We start from the raw sequence: 24,399 nt of genomic DNA, 5'->3' as shown, positions 1-24,399 counted from the left end.
GATAGGAAGGGTAGAGAGCAGGACATACACATCACTAGGAGAAAATTAAGACAATTTAGACAATGTGAAAGTCAGCGAATTAATGACTAACTTGTTGGGGTTTAATAGCTGTGTTAACATATGCTAACTGTATGAGTCAACATGCCTTGTAGCCTTTTCAGTCAAATGCAAATAATCCATCTCCTATTAATGAGCTGTAAGAAGGGCTACAAATTAGAAGCTGGATATTAATGACATTGGACAGTTAATTTTATTTCATGAAATATGTGCTTTTCTTATGATTGAGTTTGTACAACTTCAGAAAAATTGCTACTTATAGATTCTGTATTGGACTTAAAATAGAGGCAATGACCAAAAGTTTGCTGTAGTCCACATTTGACAAACTGTGAAACTCTTCATGAGTAAAAGGCTGACAGATGGAATATGAACTGCACAATGAAATATGAAAATATGCTTGAGATATGTATGAAGCATTACTCGTTAGAGCAAGAACTCTAGCATCATTGTGCCACCTTCACAAACACCTGTTTGAAAATCTAGGTCATTTTTTCATTGTGAGTAGAAAATAAACCAGCAATTTGGTACAAGAGTGAAAAATAATTTCACGGAGCACACAGCAGTTGACACTGACTGACTCAAAAAATTCCCTTGAAACTCTACCAAGCTGGCACAACAAAGACAACTGCATTTGTAAGAGAAGACTCCACTAACGAATGGTACGATGGCCTTCAAATCAAATATGAGAAATGTGTCTAAGAACAAACAGGTGGCCTGAGACAGGCACTGGAATTATGAATGTGTAACAATGACTGAATCATCACCTCTAATCTTGTGCTGGGTGCATTCTGAATCAAGTGGCTGTGGTTAAATAAACATTAGGAGGTCATCTCCTCACTATGTCCTCATAACTCTAAAACACACTGTCATCTAAATGCATGGCCATTTGTAGCTTGGTCACTACCCACCCTGCTGCAAGCCATTCAAGTCTCTCAGCAGACAAAACAAAGAATTACAGCACCATGTGTATTTAAGCTCTCCCTGTTGGACAAGTACAACTATTTTTATCTTCTGAGCCAAAGCATGGTTGCCTCTCTGCTGTAAATAAAGTGCTTGATAGGCTGTCTCTCTTATTGGGTCTGATGATGAGCTTTTCGTGAAATGTATACAAAGCAGGAATGACCAGGGGCTTCAATATGGATCATGAGAAGAGGTAAGTAACATGCTGGCATGTTCGTGTGGCTTCTATCCGGCTGTGTATAAAAAAGCAGTTGAGTTTGCTCATCTCCCTGATGCCCTGTATTCCTTAGTATAAACTAGATTAGGAGCAAGGAAGCAAGTGGTCAGTGACTAATTTTGCCACATCAGTGGACAAAAAGACAAAAGCAGAGGATAGAACTTCTTTTAAATAACAGTCAGTCTTAGGGCTACCACATGCCCCTTCCTGAGCCTGTTCCCCAATTCTCTCTTTCCCATCCAAATTTTAGCCATTAGCAGAGGGTCTTGGCAGCAAAGAATCTGAGATTTTTTTGAGATGCTAACATCAATGCTATTCATCTCAGATTAGAATGTCACACAACTAAGTGACACTTATGCGAATTATGCTGAATGAGTTTACAGTTGCTGTAATCATTTCAGCCAAAAAAAAAAACCCTGACCACTTACATTTTCAGCTTTTTGCACAAGAAACAACTCAGTGAAATCACAGTAAGAACTACAGTAAAAACTACAGTGCTTTCATACAATAAAAACTGGCAAATCTCACTAAGAATAAGATTAATATGCACAAGTGTTGAAACATCATTGTGCCATCAGCCAATCAGTGTTCTTATATGTAATTTTCAGTGTTTCTAGTGTGGTCAAATCCCATGGAATTTGTGGCCCCAGTTTACAATGGTGTGGAAATACTTACACATATTTACTGCTGCTGCATTCCAAACCAAATGTCATACATCATTTAATAAGGCAAAATTCCAGGCAATGTCATATTCAGTTTGGCCCTATAACAATTGGGTGTAAACAAATGAATTTTATCTTCCCACATTAACCTCAAAACATGCAGAAAGGGATAACTGATATTTATTTATGACAGATGTACTTTGAGGCAGGCCTCTTAGGTTAATACCCATAGCAGTCCTTTCAGCAGGGAACATTTCAGCTATAAGATATTCAGTGCCTCCATGTTACATGTAAAGTGACATGCCAGTAGAGCTCTGTACAAATGACCCTGGTCAGCTGCTCAGCAACAGGAGGTGAATGTTATGCTAGAATGAATTTGCCTGTCTATGCCAAATTGTTATCAGCACTCTCTTCTGACATGGGCTCGGGGAAACGTCGGACATTTAGGCTGAACCCTCATAAACCCACAAAAACCTCACTGTTTGGACTCATACTAAGAGAAATCAACACTAAGTATCTACTTTCAGCACAGCTGTATTCTTAGAAAGTTCACTGTTAAAAAACAAAACTAAACAGTAGTCACAGAGCTTTGCAATTACCTACCACAGTTACAGCAGAATATGTTCCACCGAGTCATCATTCAGTGACTGCTGAATGAGTAAGGTAAAAACAATAAAAGGGTTTAAATCATCACACCAAATATAAATAAGGCACTAGTTCACTGGCATGAAAGAAAATGGAATGCTTCAACTGCCCCTAAAGTTACTGGAAAGATCCACTTCTATAATAATTCTTGCATTCTCTGTTTAGCTAAGTGAGTTTTTGAATAACATGACAGCTTTTCCATGGCAACAGTCACAAAAAATGGGTCTTTATTTCAGCCTTCCACTATACAATCACAAGCTGTAAGAAAATTGAAAAGATTTCTGCACCACAACCATTTCTTCTTGGAATCTTGGCATAATAAATGAATTACAGCAATGCCAATTACAAAGACTTTTAATCAATCAGGCCTGGAGTTGCATTTACATAAAACATTGAGCTCTATGTGAACTCAGACCTTCTAATTGAATACAAAACCCCTGATGAGACACTAACTACATTAATGGACTCCTTGTGGATTCTTGGCATTGTGATTATGGATAGAATCTTCATGTTCTCTGCAGACACAACCTACAGCCCTTCAGCCTGTGTGAGACAGCTATCCATGGGAATAAGAATAGCAATTGCAAAGCCCTGAGAAATACATCTGACACACTAGGTTAGCCGTTGAAAATTACTTTCTGCACTTTCCAATATCAGGAAACTTTTTTTCTGACCTGGTGTCATAAGGACACCAGGAGAGAGTTAAGCAGACATCCATGGCAAAAAAGCATCAAAGTGACAATTTTTTTCCCCAGTAAAAATGCATGAAAATGGAAGGTATGGGAGAGTATCTATATTCAGCAATTATTCTTGGTTTAAACATCATCCAAAACTATGGGGAGGAAGTGGAGGAAATTTAGCATAAACAGGAGCAAAGCTGAAACAACACAGAGACGCCCATATGAGGTTTTAAGAGGTTCCCTTTCCCAGCCTGAATGTAATCTTAAATGCATCATTTGAGCCAGGCAGGGCTTGGAGGGGACTGCCGACAGATACCTGCCATTCTAATGCCAGGCACTTCCCCATGGACACAGCGCGTCATCTTAGCTGTAACACCCTGTAAATATCAAACAGTACCTCCTTTGGCAAACAAAGGATATTCCAGATGGCCACGGAGATAGCCACCAAGGAGAAACACCAAATCATGCAGTACTGTAACAGACAGAGGGTAGTCAGGATAGAATGTTGGGTTTTCCTTGCTGATGTTGACTCTTATGATGTACATTATCTGAATATGTGAACAATGTGAAATGTATTCATACAACAAAGTGAAATAGATTCACACCAATTATGTCACTTGTCTAAATTCACACCCATTATGTCTCTCAGCCACGTTCTTGAAGAAACGTAAGACACCCCCAAATTCTTAAGTATAAAATCCTAAAGGAAACTGACACTGCCAGAAAGTCATATTCTAAACCAGTGGTTGAAATACAGGTAAGTGTATGATTAGGAAAGTTTAACTCTGCTGTTTTTTTTTTTTTTGTTTTTTTTGTTTTTTTGATGTGGCAGCAGGGGTGGTAATGTAGGTATGGTCCCTTCTTAATACAGCATGAAAGGAGAAGAGACATTGCTCTAAGAATGACTATATGGTCAGAACACATTGCAGGAATGCACATAATAACCGTGCAAATTTCAAAAAACACCTACGATGTTTACAAATAACTAAGAACACCTAAGGTGAACTTTACTTGTTCAAAATATTTCACATCAAGCCCCAATTATTTTAAATTGGTGAGCTGAAAGAGAAAAGGATGGTGACATTTATATAGTTAGTCCATTTCTGAAATCCTCTGGGATTCACAATGCATGTCAGGCATGAGCTCAGAATGTGGCTAACAGGTTGTCACCTCAACGACATGCTTTAGACAGCCCTTTCTCCATTCATTTATAAGGCCATACGAAACCAAAAGTAGCACAACATTCAAGAACGAAGAATTTAAATGAAATACAATGTTAAACAGATAGAATGAGTCTTTAATGTACATTTAAAGTAATTCGGATGAATTTCAAAATGAAATCATTAAAGTTTTTCTTTCTAACTTTTCAGGTCTAGTTTTGACGCAGGACCGTTGCAGAATAGCAAACAGTCAACGTTAAAACAAGTAAGTATAGATAATGAAATACTATTACTAGACGATGCCCTGTGTAGTGTAGCCAGTTGTAGACGACGTCACATGTAAACTCATGTATTTTGGTTCTAGCGCAACAACAAACATACTGTAGCACACGAGGTAGAACAACCGGTCAGGCTAGCCAGCAATCAAATGTACACCACATAACATCACAGGTGTACAGAGATGTAGAAAGGTTTGTCATTCTCATATATCGCATGAACAGTACTAATGAAAAAGCATAAGTCTCTCGATATTACAAAGTGGCTTACCTTGACTCGCAGAGACGCTTACAGTAGACTTTACACTGGTGGTTACTGTTGCGATGGAGCGTTTATACCACTTAGAAGTTTACCGAAATTGTCTGCGTGATGTTGCCCATTTTTAGGTTGCTTTGGTCACGGACTTGACGATGTTGTAAAACACACTGGAAATAGTGTAATCGCACGGCGACTGAAGTCCCCTAAGGGAATGTACAAGTCACAGTCACGCAGTTGACGATATTCCCATTCGATACGTTCCCCAAGTAAGCGCTACCCAAGGACACGTGACCACCCCAAGGAAGTAGCCGTCATCTAACCACGTTTTGACTCCTCAGAAATACGAGGACGGTTATATCGTTGCTAGGCTGACTTTCACAATTCGCCGATGTCTAATTACAGTCTTTCTCGGTGTCACTCCTTTGCACATGGCCATGTCTATTATTGCAGCTACGTCCTCTTTAATAAGACGTACAGCGAGCGTTAGGCCGTTAGCCTGTTTGTGTAGAAATATATCTGCCAGACGTAAGACTGCACCAGGTGAGATTTTGACTATTCCACTAACTTAGCTGATAATCACTGCCCATGAGTTTTTTTCCCTCTTAGGCGTGTAATTACTGGTAGGCACTGTAAACATGTTTCTGGGCTATTTAACATTTACCTATTTAATATTTAATTTGCTTTGTTTAGAAAACTTAATAAAAATTTGATTGTGGTGGACAATCAATACTCAATGCTCTATGGATAATTAGAAAATGTATGACTAAAATTTATATTTGCTCCACAATACTCTAGAAGTCACATGGTCCAGGAAGGAGGCTCACATTCCTGCAGTAAACCACATTGGGCCCCTTCCACTGCAGGCAGATTTCAAAGTGGAAAATTGCTCTTTGGAACGTATCTACACTCAAAAGTGCATTCAAAAGCACACTCAATGTTTCCTATTATGTAAGCATTCAACGAGGACAAATGTTGCACAAATTAGCATTTAGCACAACTTAAACAAATTTTTAAAGTTTACAAAAAATGCTTTTGTCCCTTGGAATTCAAGATAGTGGCATGAAAAACCTTTCAAAGTAATTAGTTTCAGAGTGTAAAATGCAGTAGGAAATTACTCACTGACAGAAATGGCTGTTTATGGAACTCTAGTGCAGCAGTGGGTGTTCGGGTTCTCCCCATTTTAACACGATGCAGAATTCATGCAAAATTTGGAATGGCAATTACTATAGACTGGACATTCCACCTGAAAAGTCAGTAACGTCAGTAACTTCATGCACTGCACTGTGCATGAAACACAATACCCTCCATTATGGCACACACAATATTATTTTGCTCTGCATTATGCTTCACCACAGCTCCAGCATTTACTAAAGTTCTCCATACCATACCATTTGTCCTCAATAGCTGAAATAATTCCCATCAGATTCCATTGATATGTATTTGCAGGGTACAACTATGATATTAAATTAATAAGGTTAAATGAAAGGCTAAAAAGGGCTTAAACAGCAAACAAACTACAATCCCTTGACTGATGTTGCAAATTCTCAGTGCAGCCAGTCACTGGGTTCTCTTAAGGACTGAGCTATGGCAGTTTTTTCTTACCTCCATGTTGTCAAGATTTTATGAAATGGATTTTATCCAGTATTCCCTTCTCTTACAAATCTGCAAACCCAGTTAAGGATTGGAAAAAAACTGCATAGAGTACTGATAATCTAATGTGGCAACATAAGTGCAGTTATGTTCTGTAGTTTGTTTGTTTGTTTTTTGGTTTGTAGCCCCTCTAGTGCAAACATAATTCTTTTGGCAAATGTCGCCTAAGAATACAGGAGCTCGCTTCAACATCTGCCTTTAATCAGCCTGGCATTCATCAGATATGCTGAGTAAAGGCTGGGGAAAGGAGAGATTATGCCAACATGTGACTAAATCAAAGCAGAGGCTGAGTGGAACATGCCTGACTAAAAGATATTCAACACATCAGGAACATTGCATAGATTAGGAAAATACTCTCCTCACATGATGCAGAAAAGCTAGTTCATGCATTTATCACTTCAAGATTGGAGTACTGTAATGCCTTACCATTGCCTTACCATGCCTTACCATGGCTGTACCATTAAGTGCATAAACAAGCTCCAGGTAGTTCAAATTGCAGCAGCCATAGCAGCCAACTAGAAACTGAAAGCACTGACTGGTCTTTCCCCACAGTACCTTAGAGAACTCCTAGTGCATTACTACCCACCACTACGTCTTCTTAGATCAAAAGGTGCAGGCTCTTTACCAGTACCAAGAATAACAAAATATACCATAGGGGTCAGAGCATTTTCCTATAAAGCTCCCACACTATGGAATAACCTTCCTGTAAATGTTCGAGACTCAAGACACAGTCTCAATATTTAAGGCTAGGCTGAAAATCTATCTGTACAGTCAGACATTTTATTAACTACTTCCCATCTTAGGTAAAGTTGTAGATCTGGGGATCCATGGGCATTGAGATTTATGGTATACTGGAATGTTATGATGCCATCATTTCATCTCTCTTTTGTCACTCAAGTTTTTTGGTTAAGAGCGGTGGAGTGTTGATGTTCCAGAGTACCCTTTTGCCTGTGGTTCCTTCTAGCGCTATCCTTTTAGCTATGCGGTCATAGCTAGATCTGCCAGAGTTCATCTTTGCACATTATAGTTCCCTAATTTACACACCCCCATACCTGTACATGTCTAATAATCTATTCTCTCTTTCTGCTGAGGTCCACCTACCCCTGATGTCATGATGTTCCTGAGCCTCAACCCGGCTTAGCTGCCATGGCTACTCTCACCACCCCCTGAGGTCCCCTCCTGTAGCCCACCACACCTCCACCCAAGCCATCTACTTCTCCATTGCCCTTGATGGATGTTCTCATGCAGCATCGGTTTTGGACATGCGCACACCATCGAGACCAGACTATGACTTCTAAAAAACTGGAATAGAAATTAATTGCTTATTTTTTTCATTTTATTACCATTTATTTCTTTTTCTCTTATAATTATTACTATAGTGGTGATCGCTGTCAGCCAGAGAAGGATGGGCCCCCCCTTTGAGTCTTTGAGAAATCTTCAAGGTTTCGTCCTCATGCTCTAGGGAGTTTTTCCTTGCCACTGTCACCCTTGGCTTGCTCACTGGGGGACTGGGCTTGGACATTTGTAAAGCTGCTTTGTCAGAACATCTGTGGTAAAAAGTGTTATATAAATAAATTAGTTTTGATTTTAATTTGATGTAAACAAGAGTTGCATTAGAAGGCAAAGATACATAGTGGGGATGCCACCACATCCACCCCCAGTCTGTTTTCGTGCTGGAGGCTGAAAGTCCTACTCATGCAGGCAGAAGGAAAGGCAAGGGCTAGATATTGGAGGTGGCAGGTGCAGCTCTTAGCTTTATTGTACAGAATATTAAACAGGTAACCTTGAAGAGTGTCAGGCACAGCCAACTTCAGAAAACAAAGCAAAAACATCATCAACACCACCACCACCATCAACCTTTAATCCATGTGGAAATCTCATTCTCTAGCTTGTGAATGCGTGCATTGTGAACAGCAGGACTCAGTCCTATGCTCTTTTACTCTCTTTAGAAATATTTTGTGTATGCATTTGTGTATAACTGTAGGAAGCAGCCTTCTGACAGGTGCATTGGTTCCAGATGAGCCAAAGGCAGCATATTCCCAGGATGCTCATTAGTGCTGAGCATGTTGACAGAAAGCATGTAAACATGGAAACCTAACAAAAATCCAGCAGGTTAGAGTCATTCCTCCATGGAGTTTATGCAAAGACAAAGCCAGAGTATACCATCAGGCTTTCAGATTGAAGCAGCTTCTATGTTAGATAACAGGATATAATTATATATTTTATATAATTTATATTTTATATTTTATTATAATTTATATTTTTATATAATTTTATATTTTATAAGCTTTTTCTTAGCATATGTGCTATCCTTTTGTTTATTCACATTAAAAATACATAGATGCAACTGAATGCAAACTTAGAATGAGCCCGTGTGACCATTCAATTAGAAGTAGTGTGAAAAATAGTCTGCTTTATGAATGTATAAAGAATTTGTAGAACTTTGGATACCAGTAGGAAGCTTGTGCCTTAAGGTATATTTCAGTCCTCTAGAGGCACAAAGTTCTATGGTGAATGTTTCCACTAAAATAGATATACCTTAGGAGAGGATAAATCTAATCTTAGATTAGACTAAAGGGTAATTAAACCAAGATAAAACATTTTGTTGGCACTCTGGCCATATGCTTTATAGATTTAACAAAGCAATCCCATAAAGCTCTCTTTCTTTGTATTCTTAACACTAAAGTAAATGATCTGATCTGATCTGAGCAGGCCATAGTCTTAATTTTATAGTACCACAAACTCATGGTCAAGGCTTTTATTTAGGGACTGTCTGTTAAATTACAAGCCAGGCAGTAATAATAAAAATAAATAAATAAATAAATAAATAATAAAAAAGGAAACTAGGGATGTAAATCAACAGAGCAAATGCACTAAATCAACTCTGATTTTATGTCTCTAGTGTCTTCCTATTTGCACTGGAAAATTGTCCATTCAGAGTTTGGATAGCAGGAGGAAAACAGGTCCCTATGATCTCATCACGTTTGATGTGACTATATAGTAAATGTAACAGTGCCCCAAGATACGATGATATTTAATTTATTACACCAATTTACATGATTAGTCCTCTGCCTATTGTGAATCATTAAAGGTTTATAAATAATTAATCAGGAATGGGAGGATCCGGCAGAATCTTAGGAATAATTCATAAGGTAGACTACAGATGGGACACAATGTCTAATTATTTGATAAACCATTCTCTTTAGTTATGGGTCAAAAAAAATTCCCAAGCATAGGTTAGACATTAAAATCACTTTCATGGACTAATGTATCATGTGTACTTACATTACATGAGGGATGACTTGTGTTCTGACCATTAATGAAAAGAGATCACTCAGGTGTCACTGTAAAGGATCAGAGGACAACCCCCTTGCTTGTTGCCTTGGTAATTCTTATTGCATTTTTTGTCTTTCAGCAGATTCAATGATTTGTTTGGAAGTAGTTTAAGAATGCCAGCTGCTGTCCCTCTGCTTCCATATCTAATAAGGATTTCACCACAAGCTGATCCTTCTACTTCTCACATAATGGTCTCTGGTCAAGGAACAGGTGTCTGGGCACCTTTTAGAGAGACAGTACAGCCCATTGTGAGGAAAATGACATGCTTCTTAAAGAGGAATTCCACTCCAAATTTTCTGTCAATGATATTATGAGAGGAGGAAAAAAGATTTGACCTCTCCTATACTTAGCAACAAATCCAACATGTGGACTAGACTGCAGCATACTGTATGCAAAGCTGGCAAAGTATAAACAGAAATTAATGTATGAACATATACGGAGGAAAACTTGAATCCTTTTGAATGTGTTGAATTAAAAAAGAAGTTAAATATTTGAAATTTATCTCATTTTTCTGTTTTTAATAGTTTAGACACCCAAATCCCCTGGTTTAGAAAATCGGATCCCAGAATCGTAAATCCCCCCTTTTTACCTTCTTAAATTTGGTTCAAACTACATTCTTGCTGGCACCATGGGAAGATTTGCACCTGGGCTTTTTTTGCTCACTCTAAAGTAATTAAAAATGTTGTAGTATTATCAGTCTTGCCTCTGTCCCACCATCATCATAGAGCCTGTCACACAGAATGCAAGACTGAGTTTCAGCACCACCTCAGGAGTGTGGTTTGAGAGGATAATTACATCCCCAGGTTTACTTATTCAACCCACAAAGCAGAGGAGGGACACGCTTTCCACAAGGGAAAGACAAACCGTCATTTAAATGAAGTGTTGAACCAAAAAATTGTCTCAGAGGATGGCAAGATTTAAATGGAGTTTCAAAAAGAATAATCTAAAAAATACATCTTGAACTTCCATGTTATGAAGGATATTTTTCTGTTGTTTGATTTTCTGTCTGGGGTAAAAGGAGAATATGAGGAATAAGCAGTCAGTACATATGAGGAAGTCATGCTCAGCTAGATATAGATGGCAGGAAACCAGGAACTAATAAATGAAGATCAGGGGTTACTGGTGCCTGAAGCTACAAAAGAAATGCATCTTCCTTACAATGACCTTGAGTCTGGGCAGGCTCTTGCAAATGTCAGAAAAACTAAACAGTGCTGTTTCTGTGAATTTCAGATGTCACGATAGTTCCGATTTCATCCACCCACAAAAAAAATCTATATAATATATAAAAATCTTTTTAAAATATCAAGCCTCTGGTTATGATTCATCAGTGTAATATACTGACGATGTTGACCGCATAACACGTTATTAACACGTGTTATAGTCTCATTTTCCTATAATTTTGGGATTTTGAGTTTGTTGACTTTCATATACACAATGATATCATGTTCTGATCCTTAAACAAACAGAATTGCATAGTGTGGGTTCACAGTGTTTACATACTGTAATATAGTGTTTTTATTATGTAATGGCCCCAACAAAGGACAAGGAGTGCAGAAGAATAGCGTGACTCTGTCATGTAATACACTGAGGCAGGGTTGAATAAGCAAACTACTGCCTGTTCTAATCACAGGGGTCACTAATTAAGGTAACTAATTATTTAGAAAAGGTCACTAATTATCTAGGAAAGGTCACTAATTATCTAGGTAGGTTTGAAATGTTGGTCCTAGTAGCATGCAAGATGCAAGGTAGTGTTGCAGTTTGGAAATTAAATCAGATTGCGTCATAATGGTTCACAGGTTCCAAGCACAGTGACAGAATCAGGCCGATAGGCTGGGCACCCAGTCAGGGCACAGCTAAAGCAGACAGATGGTGCACGGCCACTTTGCTTATCGGCTGTGGCTGTTTAAGGTCACTTCCCAAATGGCTGTTCATGATTGTGCATGATGTGACATAGCAATTAAAAGGTGATCATTGCTATGCTATCTCTTGGAGATACCTGTATTGTGTAGTGATGGAGCCAATGAAAATAACACTTTACTGATTTGTGAAAAGTGGAGTTGATATGAATGTGCTGGAAACTTCAGGCTGATCATCTGAGAAGGTTAATTATTTGATCAAACTGTAGCTAGGGAACATGTGGACTTGGGAAGCAATTTTCTATAGTCATGTGATAAAAGTATAACTCTTCACAGATCAGTAAAATCTGCTGAACATACTGTGATGATTCCTCATAGCCAAGCACCATATGCTTTGGTATGATGTCCCACATGTCTAGTAATTACTAACTCCATTCAAAAAATATTACGGTATGTCAGAACTATTGAGTGCATGAAATAAAAGCAGTTTAATGGTTTAAATGAAGACCACTATCTTGTTAGAAACAATAAGGTTCTGAAGATTTTGGCAGGCAAATTCTAACAAACTAATACATTGCATCACACTTTTAACCTTTTATTGTTTCCCAAACTAAAACAAGTGAAGATTACTTTTTACGCTGAATTCGAATCTGTTTTTAGAATTTTTCTATCAGGTATGGTTTTTAATTGACAGAGAAATTAATATAGAATAACAATATAGACTAACAATATAGGCCTGATGGAAAAATTCTAAAAACAGATTCAAATTCAGCACAGAAAGTACCTGCCATGGAACGCAAACCTTCCCACTGATGAGGTGGTACGGCCTGCCGTGTTATTACACTTAATATGTACAAGCTTACTAGACTATTGTTTATATTTGGCTTCAGGAACACCTCACTTTAGTGTCCAGCAGTGTCTACACTATACTTAATGAAATACAAAAAGCACTATGGGTAATGGAGAAATTCTGAAAACAGATTAGGATTCGGCATGCATGGGACAAAATCTTTGTTAACAAGGCATTTGATGTATCAATATGGTGTAATTCAACCACTGATCAAATGCAAAGAGATGATTCACACTGTGCACTCATGCCTAAGACCATCCAGAGTGTATGGGAGCTAAACCTAATTAGTTCATGATTAATCACTGCTCTTTTAAAGAACTACTTTTCTTTTTCAGTAAATAAGAGCTGATGTTGTGAGACATAAATTGCTGATCCAGAAGAAAAAATGTACTAATCTGTGTAGATGTTGTAAATGATGGCTTGTTAAATAATGATGCAATACCAATATAGCACACAAACCAGATACTGGAGCTTTGTTAGTGGCTAGGAAGAGAGCAGAACAAATCTCTTAGATGTATCACACAAGTCTGAATAGGAAATCGTGGATGATTGGATAACTTCCGTGGTTTGTAATAAGGGGCAATTATGGGATAGCATCCCTCTGATGTGTAAAATGCATCTTCAAGGGAGGACTTTAGGTCAAGATAAAAAGGGTTCAAAACATGCAGGGACTTTTGAAAATTACTGCAGTATAAACATCAAATGGGTTTTGATCTCAAGTATTTGATGACCTTAAATGAGTCATAATGAAGACACTCGATTCATCAGTACAGACTAAAAGCAAAGCTAACATATCCAAGGCATGTTCCAATATGACAAATCTTCATCAAAATGAGCTAGTCTGTTGGGAATGGGGTTGATTGTTGGGGGTGGTTTCCTCAAATGAAGGTTTTATATTGAAACTCTTTTGTGTTCCATTTGAAACTGTCTGCATCTTTATGGCTACTCTGTATTTAAGTGAGTCCTTTGTCAAAAGAACAAAGGCTGTTTAAGCAGAAAACTTCTCTTCCATGTTGGCTCTGGGCTCATAGATGGACCGTCATCACTGGGGGGCTAATACCTCCCAAATGGCAGATACACCAGGCCTATTAATAGACCGAGGGAAGCAATCAGTGAGCCAAATATAATCAATTGTTTTCTATGGTCCTTTCCCACAAGGACCCGAGTCTGGGGGAAAATGTTAGGACTTAATTTATTTTAAAGGACATAAATACAGCAAAGTGTTCATAGACAATGACCAGAGAAACAGGAAAGATTATATAAAAGTAAAAAATCATAAGGAAAAATTCACAAGAATATAAAATCATAAGAAATGTAGTCTACTGCTTAGGGTCCCAGGCAAGAAGTCTAGAATTCATGAATTTGGATATCTCAATCTGAAGTTTAGCCAGAATATAAATTAAATTTACTACTAGCATTTACATTTCTATAACAAATGCAATGGTGTAATTTTGGGTTAAGCATTGGGTTGAAAAAGTATTTTGAGGGGGATCCAAGGTCATGCCAATCCTTGCCCTTGATGAAGCAAAAAGCACTTTATCCTCCTATCAAAGGATATTTTTCTGTATATGCTTCTAATGTGAACTAGACATTTGGCAGGTTCATCTTATATAATATGAGGATTCAGCCATTTCCTTCCAGAGAAGCCAATCAGTTACTTGTTCAGTCCCCCAGTCATCTCCAGACTGGTCTACTGAAGCTCACTTTTGGCAGGCCTTCCTGCACATGCCACTACATCCTTGCAGCTGATCAAGAATGTAGTTGTACGACTGCTACTCAAGCTTCCCAAGTTCACACATATCACTTCACTACTCTGTTCCCTCCACTGGTTTCCCGTAGTCAACTGCATCATATTTAAAACCCTGAAAATTGCCCACAAAGCTAAAACTGGACCCACCCCCTCCTATCTGAAAGCACATTTCATGCAGCACCATATCTCACACCCTTTGTGCCTCAAGTACAGCACATCTTGAAACACTGCCCCTCAAGAGACAGGGAAGACATGCCTTTAAGACTCTTTTCTATACTAGCACTCAAATAGTAAAATTAACTTCTACTAACTGTCCCTACTGCAGAGTCCATTGCTATTTTTAAACATAGACTAAAGACCCGTCTCTTCAAGAAGCTCTTGAACGATCCCTAGACAGTTCAAGGCACTTGATTAATCAACAACCCTTCACTTCTTTCTGTTACACAGTATATTGTTTTATTTACTGACCTTGTGTGAATTCTTTCTAGACAGGGTTAGGCTTTTGGCAGGCCTTTATATATATATATATATATATATATATATATATATATATATATATATATATATATATATATATATATCTCCATAGAAAATTCCAGGTGAGGAGTAACCTATATATATATATATATATATATATATATATATATATATATATATATATATATATATATATATATATATATATATATTTTTTTTTTTTTTTTTTTTTTTTTTTTTTTTTTTTTCTATGTCCAGGGTTGCACAAATATCAGATTTTTCAGATGCTCTTTGGTGGACAGGTGGTGTTGCTTTACCTTTCATTTTAAAATACCCCAAAGGTGTTCTATTATATTCAGTTATAGCTTTAATTTTTTCTTCTTTAGAAACTCTTGGGTGATTTTTGCCCTTTTTGGGCTTTGGATTATTATGCTGGAATATTTCTCTTCAGTCAAGCTTCTGGTGACTGGGAGTCATATGTCAGGCAGTATTTTGAGCATATCTGAATATGAATTAATGGCGGGAGGGGATTGGGTAATATTATCTCTGCCAATATGCACTGTGACTATGGCCTTGCTTCAGAGAAAGGGTAACAAAAAAATATATGAAAAAGTGTCATGGGTTTATATTTCATTTCATAAACCAATTCAGAACACTACTTTGTGTTTTCTTTGGTGCAATATGCCTTGTATCTGTAGAGCGGTACTGACCAATAAAAACTGCTTATTAGAATGGTTTCAAGGCCTATTGCTGTCTAACCCTTTACCCACGTTCTGAAAAAAGGGCTACACATATTTGTAAAAAAATGTCACTTTCTATGAACGTGCAACTTTAGGTAGCTAACTCTGACAACTGCAAATGAGACAGATATTGTAGCATACCTAATTGAATAGCAGTAGTTGTAGGATTCGCGGATTTTCTCTCAAAGCGTTACCTAGAAACTTAAGCTATGGAAAATAGGAAAACATTGTGGGGCAGAAGGGGTACTCTTTCTATGCACTGCATGCCACAGTTAAATAGAATGTCAGTTAGTATGCCAGTCAGATTTTCTTAAGCATTTCACCTCACAAAGGTGGCATATCAGTAGGGTGCCCAAGCTATTTGTTTATAAACAGGTAGGTTGCATAGTCATAAAATGGCAATAACTTGGTTTTCCTCATTAACAGACATCATAATAGAGTAAACATCTTTATGTTCTAACACAATAAGGATCTATAATAATATATTGAATTTATTTAAATAAATTAATTGGGGAGGAGGTTATGGGCCTGTTATAATTACAATTTATGTTTGTATGTATGTGTGTGTGTGTGTGTGTTTGGGGTGGGGAGATGGGGTCATTAGCCTCAATTCCCAATGGAAATGACTCCTAGTGTCATTGTATTTGTAATGTTGGACTTTAGATCCTGTCTATACTCAGGTCTTTAAGAGTCCTGTCCAGACTTTTTGCAATAACACTGCCTCCTCTGCTCTTAATCAGAATAAAATACCTTTCATCTACAGCATTTCCAAACCATACACTGTACACACTGTGGCGTGTACACAAACAAGATCGTCCTACCTTCCTATCTGTTCTCTATCAAACAGCACTTGAATTTGTGCAGGAAATGTAAGGCCATGATATTGCAAAGGGGAAACAAAGCAATTCTGTGAACACACATACTCAACAAGGAAGCACAGCTATATATTTTGATGCAATCCCATGTGAGCAAACTGAAAGATTTCATGAAGAGGTGCAGAGAGGCAGATAGGGACTGTGTTGGAAACTGACATGACCCAACATTTAAAGACAACTGTTTCCGCAAGTGCTGAGTGATTCAGAAGAGCACTGTTTCATGCTTGCAATGATGAAAGCAAAGCCAGAGATCTCCCAGTCTCTGAGCTATATTATTCTTGATACTTCAAAACGTTATGCCAGGGGAAAAGCATATAAAAGAGAATGCAAGAGAAAAAGAGAGCAAGAAAGGGAGAAGGAGAAAGAGAGAGAGAGAGAGAGAGAGAGAGAGAGAGAGAGAGATCAGACACAAGAGAGATGGGATTCCGCAAACAGGAACCAGATATTCTAAAACAATCCTCTTTAAAGTTGAAAGGTAAACTTACAAGTAAAAGCTGAATAAACAGTGCCTTAGTGCATAGGTGGTGAGGGAACAGATGTGGTATAAAGTGCTTTATCAATTATTATATTATTATATTATATTATTATCAGTATAATGTCACTGTATATATATATATATATATATATATATATATATATATATATATATAAAGACTTGCTACATTTCCACCCATAATCATCACCTAGCAGCATATAAACACTCTTCAGTTATATGTAAATTATCCAGGTTCAGACAGCTATTTATTTAAACAGAGCCACCTGAGGGAAAATTATTAGGAAGGATAGACTGCTGAACCAGATGGAGCCAGGAGAGGAGACTGATTTATGTATCAAACCTAAAAAGTTATCATGCACTTTTATGAGGATGGCCATTTTGGAGATTAAAGGGAACCTTTGACCTACAATTAGAATCCACACACACCTATACATGAACTTGATGTTTGAAGGTATGCCTGATTTAATTCTAGTATGATTAGTATGAGACTTTAAGCTAATGTCATACTAATCATAGTAATAAATGTCATTTGCAGCCTGGCAGCTCAGGAGTAGTGGCCCTGCTTCCAGGCCTGGCAGGAGATATAGCCATAGCTTGGGGTCCAATAGAGTGCCACTCGCTGCTCTCTCATTGCCTGTGAGGGAAGGCAGGATTGACAACCTCATTACAGCATCTGTTTGTGCACACACACGGTCTCTTGCAAACAAGCTGAGGTTTCCGATGATGCCTTTTGGCTTATAGCTCACAAATGATGCAGTGGCATGTTTTATGTGCTGGCCTCATTTCATTGTAGAGTGTTGTCATGCTAAATGGGAAAGACCTATATAACAATGTAAATGAACTCAAAAAAAAACAAAAAAAACATCTGAATTAAAAATCTGTCTAAGCAATATGCCTAAGTGACATACTAAGAAATATTCGATCCTCTCTTTCAGTTTTAGGGACAGTTCAGTGGCATCATTTTTGCCTGTGGTTTAATAATTGCTTCCACTCATACGTGACAGATGCAACCATGCACCCGTGTTTCCGACCCTAAATCTATCTGTCTCCCTTCAACCAAAAGCCCCAGAATTTGAGGAATGCTGAATATGGAGCCATCCCTCAACAGGAGTTGCAGAAACTGGCTAAGACTGACCTTAATTCAAGCTCACAGCAGCACAATCTAGCATAGCAGCCCAGAGCCAGTTTTCCCAAAGAGCTGCCTTCTGTGTCTGCTGTTTCAGTTAGTTGCTTTGGCCTCACAGTGACCTACCTCTAAACCATCTCACTTCAGTTGCCTAAAGAACGTTCAAATGGCAGAAACACACGTGTTACTTACATTGTTCACAACCAAAAATGACAGAAATGTTTATGTTCACCACATGGTTATATACCCACTGACCAGCAATGTGTGTTGTTTTTTATAAATTAAAGTGCATATACTGTAGAAACGTGGTTGCTTGAGCTCTGAATATCCAGAGGTGTAGCCATTGGTCTCTTGCAGATGCTGATGGAAGAAGGGTGTTTTTTTTGTGTCATTCTAATTAGGTCAACCACTGATTTTAGCCAGCCCACTGTGTACAGTGCCAGTGAGGCTGGTGGACGTTAATCCGTGTGATCAAATGCCCATGAGGAGTCTTTAAGCATGTTCAGCTACTAAACACCGCATGTGATCGGTAAGTGCTTTGACATGCAGACCAGAAGGCTTTTTACTGTATAGGAGGGCTGTGGTCCATGCTGAATTAACCACAGCACAGTGCACTGAGATAGCGTCAGCAGCACAATACAGCCAGTTCAGTGGTGTTCAGTCCCCATGGAACCACAATTGTTATGGGAAAGAAGAGTATACACTAAAAGAAAACAACCTGTTACTGGTTGGGGTGCATAGAAGTGACCCATATATCAATAGGCCTAAAAGGAATGTGATGGCATTGTGTGATGCCTATGCATGTTAAATATACCTATGGATAATACACTGATTTATGTCTGTATGTAGAGTGGGTCTACTGCTCTGCTAAAGTCACAAAGACTGACTGTGTCTGTAATGACCTCTGGAGTATGAACCTAAGTGCATTCAGTTCATATATTGACTTCAGCTCTATTCAATTGTGCTTTATAGCTACTGTGCAAGTAAAGCATAACAAAAAATTAATCGCTTATTTGCTGGCCTCAATGGTGTATAGAATGTAGTACGTCATCTTATCTCATTTAACTCCTGTTTCAGTAAAACATGATGTGGTTAATAAAAAAACAACAACACAACAAAACCATCTTATACTCTGTATAAAAATAAAGACCAAACAAAGACAAACTCAGTAAATAAATACTTTTAGGATCTTGTCAAAGCCTGGCTTTTAATGGCTACCAGGCCTAAAGGCAAACAAGTAATTCATTGCCATTGCCCACAAGAAAAATAGCAAAGAATTTCTCCTAACTGAGTGGTATCTTGGGATATTGCCAATAAAGGAAGTTCTTTGGGCATCTTTTTCATTCCTCATAGAGCATGAAGAGAAAGCTTGAGGAGGAAACAAGGATGTGCAAGGGTATGTCAGCATGGATGTTTCCTCCATGATATCAAACTGAAATGAGTATAACTTGTTTACTTACTGTTACAGCATTATACTTAAAATACAAAAAAAACAAACCCAAAAAACAAACAAACAAATGAGGCACAGTTCTGAGCAGGAGAATGGGAATGTATAATTTAGAAAATTATGCAAAAGACAAATGGCATCAGACATATTGAGATTGAACTCTCTATAAAGTAGCTAATTTATTTTGAATTGGAACAGAGAAATTCAGACTGCAACTATTATACCATCTATAATGGCTGACTATAATTACAAAACTCTAGACTGCACTAGAACAGCTACTGTGCAGTCTGTTAGTAATGTGACAATGGCACAGCTTTTATGTTTTTTTAGTATTCTAGTCCACTAGTTTTACAATGAAACAATGTTTCGAAAAGGGGTCTCTGGTAGAGAGGTCTTCAAAGAGTAATTTGTTCACTGATCTTCTAATCCGAAACTAATTTAATACTTGTTATACCAGGTTAATGAACTGCAGTTTCTGATGTGCTCTATGCTCTCCACAGCAACATGAAGTTATCATTATGGTATCTGAATATTAAGAATCACTCTGTTCATCTTATCCATGTGCTGTCTCATTAGACATGGTTCCACCACTCACTTTCCTCTGCGAGATTGAGCCTTGCAGAATATCTGTAAAATACAGTGAGACATGAAGAATACTAAGCATATTTCCTATGATAACAAACACAGATCACTCCCAAAGCCTGGGAGTAGATGAAAGAAACAGCAAGAAAAATGGCCTTATCAAAATGCAACCCTGACTGCATGATCCTGTAAGCCATCCTGCACAGAGACCACTACATTAAACTCCATGCAGATGCGATCAGGCATTTGATTAATGTTAGCAGGATAAATAAAGAAGCCCATGGAGAATTTTTCCCACGCTGCAAACAAGACAAGAGTGCATACGTCAAAGAATATCAGCTACCAAAAGAATTCTCAATTAACTTCCCTTGAGCACCACTTCCCCTTACACAGCCAAAAGTCTAAAACATTGCCATAGAGGGGTTTTAAATTTAAATGAGAAAAAAGAATAAACAGTGGCCTGTTTATCAAGAGGAATGAACTATTGACCACCTCCATGGATGACAGATGCAATGATATATTCTTTTAAATCAGAAAAGGACATACTTGTTACAAACTGTGCTTTACATGCTAAATATACAAGTTTTCACAAACATCTACTAGCTGTAACTTCTTTCAAATGAAATATTCAGTGGCAGTTATAAAAATGAAGTATGAAATGATTTCTTGAAAACGTCTGCTCCCACAAAGATGTGTAGGTTTGCTGCAAAAGTTCTGCAAAATAGCTTTTGAGGCTGTTGTGCCTGACAGGCAGATACAGCCTGTGCTCTAGATTTAGAGCTGTCAGTAGGCATCATGAGCATCACAATCTCCTGGACCCTGTTCAAATAGCCCAGTTCAGTTATAGCACCTCGGGCTTCCAGGACGAGCTCTGATTAGGCAGAACCTCCATATGACATTGACTTTGACAGCTAAATGCTGCTGTGGTAAAATAGCTTTTTAAAAAGGAAGGGTTCATATTTGGTAATGTCACAGACTATTTAACTACTTTCCAAATTAGCATCTATGGCCAAGAGCCCTGTTGTAATGTGAGTGAGGCTTTGATTGTCATAATGTGTTTTGACAGAATGTCTGGCGATCAGTCAGGCCAAATTAAATGCTTAGATTCTTGACTTTAAAGTAATGAAAAACTGGCAACTTTACATTAAGGCCATTTGATACTCCAAAGGTTGCTGTCCTGGTTCTAGATAAGACTAAGAAGATTAATCAAAGCAAAGTTATGAAGGTTAATAATAAGTCTGTTTCAATTGCATCATTTATTTCAGCAATGTGTTTCATGTGTATCACAGAAAAGAGTGTATAGGAATACCGATATTATTTTCCACCAAAGCAAAAGACCAAAACACAATAACACTACCATAGAAGCTGTACCACCTAGGTACAACAAAAGATTCTTCCAGATTTTAGAAATTTAATTTGTGCTATTTTTGAGCACTTTATAACTGAGTAATTCATTTTTGTCAACAGGAATGTTGTGTAGCACAGTATTTTAAGTTGATCTAACTCCTGCAGTCTTTGCTAGTTTAAGGTTACCTGTACATGGCAGAAGTACCCTGTGTCTTACATGTTCTAATGCATGGGAGCCTCCAAACTACATTCCAGGATATGGCTATTATCTGTCAGCATGATCTGTCAGTTTTTAAAAAAACAAAAACAAAAACCAAAGAAATAGAACAGTAATTTATGAGTTTGAAGTTTCTGTTGACTGTGACAGTTTCTGAAACACAATAGTGTGTGCACTTTATGGGAGAACAGTGACCTCTAGTGTTCATTCCAGGTTCAAGAAGAACTGTGTTAAAACGAAAATTGTTTCTTGGCATCATATTATTCACACACTGTAAAACAGAACATTTTTGGAGGTTTTTCTGAGCATTTTTAACTGTGAAAAATCTGCAGTCTCGGAGTGTGTGTGGTGACAAAAGCATTTCAGAACAGAAGCACTGATTCATTCATTATAGATGTGTTTTTGAAAGTGTGTAAGTGTGTTTGCATGCATGTGTGTGTGTGTGTGTGTGTGTGTGTGTGTGGATAAACAAAAATAGATGAAAAACACATTTTGATGGATTACATCTTAATTCACTTTGATCTAAGATGGATGCACCTTTTTTAATCTTCATGTCATCTAAGAGTGGGCCCGGTCCTAGCAGACACCCAGTTAAAGGGAAATACGACTGGAACTGAGCAGGGATCCTGAAGTCATTCTTGCTCAGTTCTTATTTAGGATTTTTTTTTCTAGCAGTCTGCACAGTGTTCAAGAAAGGCCAAACCATTTATGGACAAAGTTTAGATCTTTATAGACAAAGTCTATAAAGAGCTTCTAAGAGCTGCGTTTGAGCAGTGAGAGGTGTAACCATCAAACGTTGCCTCTTCTTCAGCTTGGAACACAAGATAAGGGTCTCAGCAGTGACCGTTGTATACCACAGACAGAAAGAAAACGAGAGTAAAGTTACACAATAAAAGCCTCAGATACTAGTCTCAGAGACTGTCAAAGATATAGTGTTTCTGCTTTGAGCCATAACATAAAAAGAGGAACATTTATCTCAGAAAGAACGATCATTGTATTATTCATTTGCCTTCTAGAATATTGCTTTTGTTTTTGCTCTGTTCTTCCATTATCTGGCAGTTATTGTAGTCTGATAAAAGTTCCAGTCCACATGCCTGAACCAGGCCTTTTATGTGTTTGACTATTTGCTTAAAACAATGTCTTATAGAAACATGTTAAACAAATGTCTCGTATTTAAATGTGCTAACACAGAAGGAGTAATTATGAATTAGTTTAAAAATAATAGTACAATATTATACAGCTGCTGACAATATCGCACCTTGTTTTCAGATTCATTCCTGTCCTAAAGGGGGCATCAAAACTTCAATTTTTGCATTAAACTCAGAGTACATGCAATTGCAATTTTGGTCATTGATGCTTCTTTAATCGATTTAAAGTTTTTCATAACATCTGACAGATCTAGCCACTAAAGTAGTCCACCCTCGCCCTTTAAAGCCTCACTCAGCCCTTAGCCTCTATGTTCTATTTATACACACAACATAACTGACTGCCAGGTAGGACTAGCAAAGTTTTCAGATTGGTTAATACAGCTGGACCCTTTAAATTACATAAATATTAGCTATCAAAATGTAAAAACAGTTTAGCCTTCAAGTGTTCTGAAAACAAATCATCTACATGTGGCTGATAATATGTAATTACTTACTCTGTGATGAAAAAGCTTTTTTGTTGGTATGGTAATGGTCATCCAACAATAGACTGTTTGAAAACTAAAAAGATGAGCTTTGATGCATGCTAATGGACTGCATCAAAATGATCGATCCATCCAATCAATGACTCCTGGATCCTGTTGTTGGTACCTGGTAATTGATAAACACTACAAAACATGCAAATCTCTCAGCTCATTTTGTAAATGTTTATGGTGCATCCTCATATAAAATCACTCATTGTTTAGGGCCTGTGCTTGTTTCACACAGAAAAATATCATGTAACTGAGATGCAACGCTGGTTATATATAGCAATTAATACATTGTTTGAAAGCTGCCGATAATGATCCTGACAGTTATAGCACTGCACAGAGAAAATGGACAACACAGCATGGGGACTGAGGGGTTGTGCTGACATTATATTGTAAAAATATTTGGTTATTTTATCTTAACAAAGTAAGTGACCTAGCTACCTGCAAATTTTGAATTCAGTAACTTTGCTTAGTATAGTAGAATATTATACACTGCATTATACATTATACATCATAAATCTAATGACAAATGGATGTCTATTTTACTGTCACAAAAAATCCAGTTCACCAAGCAGTTCATTGCTGATCTTAAATGTGAAATCATCTCACTAAGAGATTTGGTAAACAAGATTACAGGTAAAATGATGACACTGATGCCCTGGATCTGCATCCCAGTGGAGTTTTCCATGTTGGAAATCTTTAAAAATAAGACTCAGGTGTGATGACACTGTTCATCTAAATAACTGTGATTTTAAAAAATCCATGATCGGTTTTGGATTCAAAGTCCAGATTTGAGTACCAGTTCTGTATTGCATCATCGAGTTGTTATTCTTTTCACACATCTGTCATCTTTAAGGACTCCTTACCATTCCAGTGTAAAATCAGTAGGGTGCAGTGAAATGAACACTACATCTTACTTATCCTATCAGAGTCCACTTCTTTTCATTTTCTGGCTCCAAAGACAGGTTATCCCTGTATCAAGCCTGATGTATCTCAGTAAAGTACAGACAATTCGGTATGTTCTCCATTGGACTGTTGCAGAGATTAAATTGTTTATAGA

At 37.6% G+C, this 24,399-nt stretch overlaps 1 protein-coding gene across 3 annotated transcripts in view; it reads right to left on the bottom strand.

Moving 5' to 3' along the window:
• Positions 1 to 5,162, bottom strand: part of mid2 (midline 2) — an 84,677-nt gene extending 79,515 nt beyond the window's left edge. For all 3 annotated transcript variants that reach the window (XM_035531943.1, XM_035531947.1, XM_035531948.1), the window contains exon 1: positions 4,928 to 5,162. The gene's annotated coding sequence lies outside the window, so the exon portion shown is untranslated. The remainder of the gene's footprint in view (positions 1 to 4,927) is intronic.
• Positions 5,163 to 24,399: the final 19,237 nt, after the last annotated feature.

Source organism: Electrophorus electricus, chromosome 12, assembly GCF_013358815.1.
Source record: "Electrophorus electricus isolate fEleEle1 chromosome 12, fEleEle1.pri, whole genome shotgun sequence".
Taxonomy (NCBI): Eukaryota; Metazoa; Chordata; class Actinopteri; order Gymnotiformes; family Gymnotidae; genus Electrophorus; species Electrophorus electricus.
Note: the sequence above shows the minus strand (reverse complement) of the source record. Positions and strands in the feature narration are given on the sequence as shown.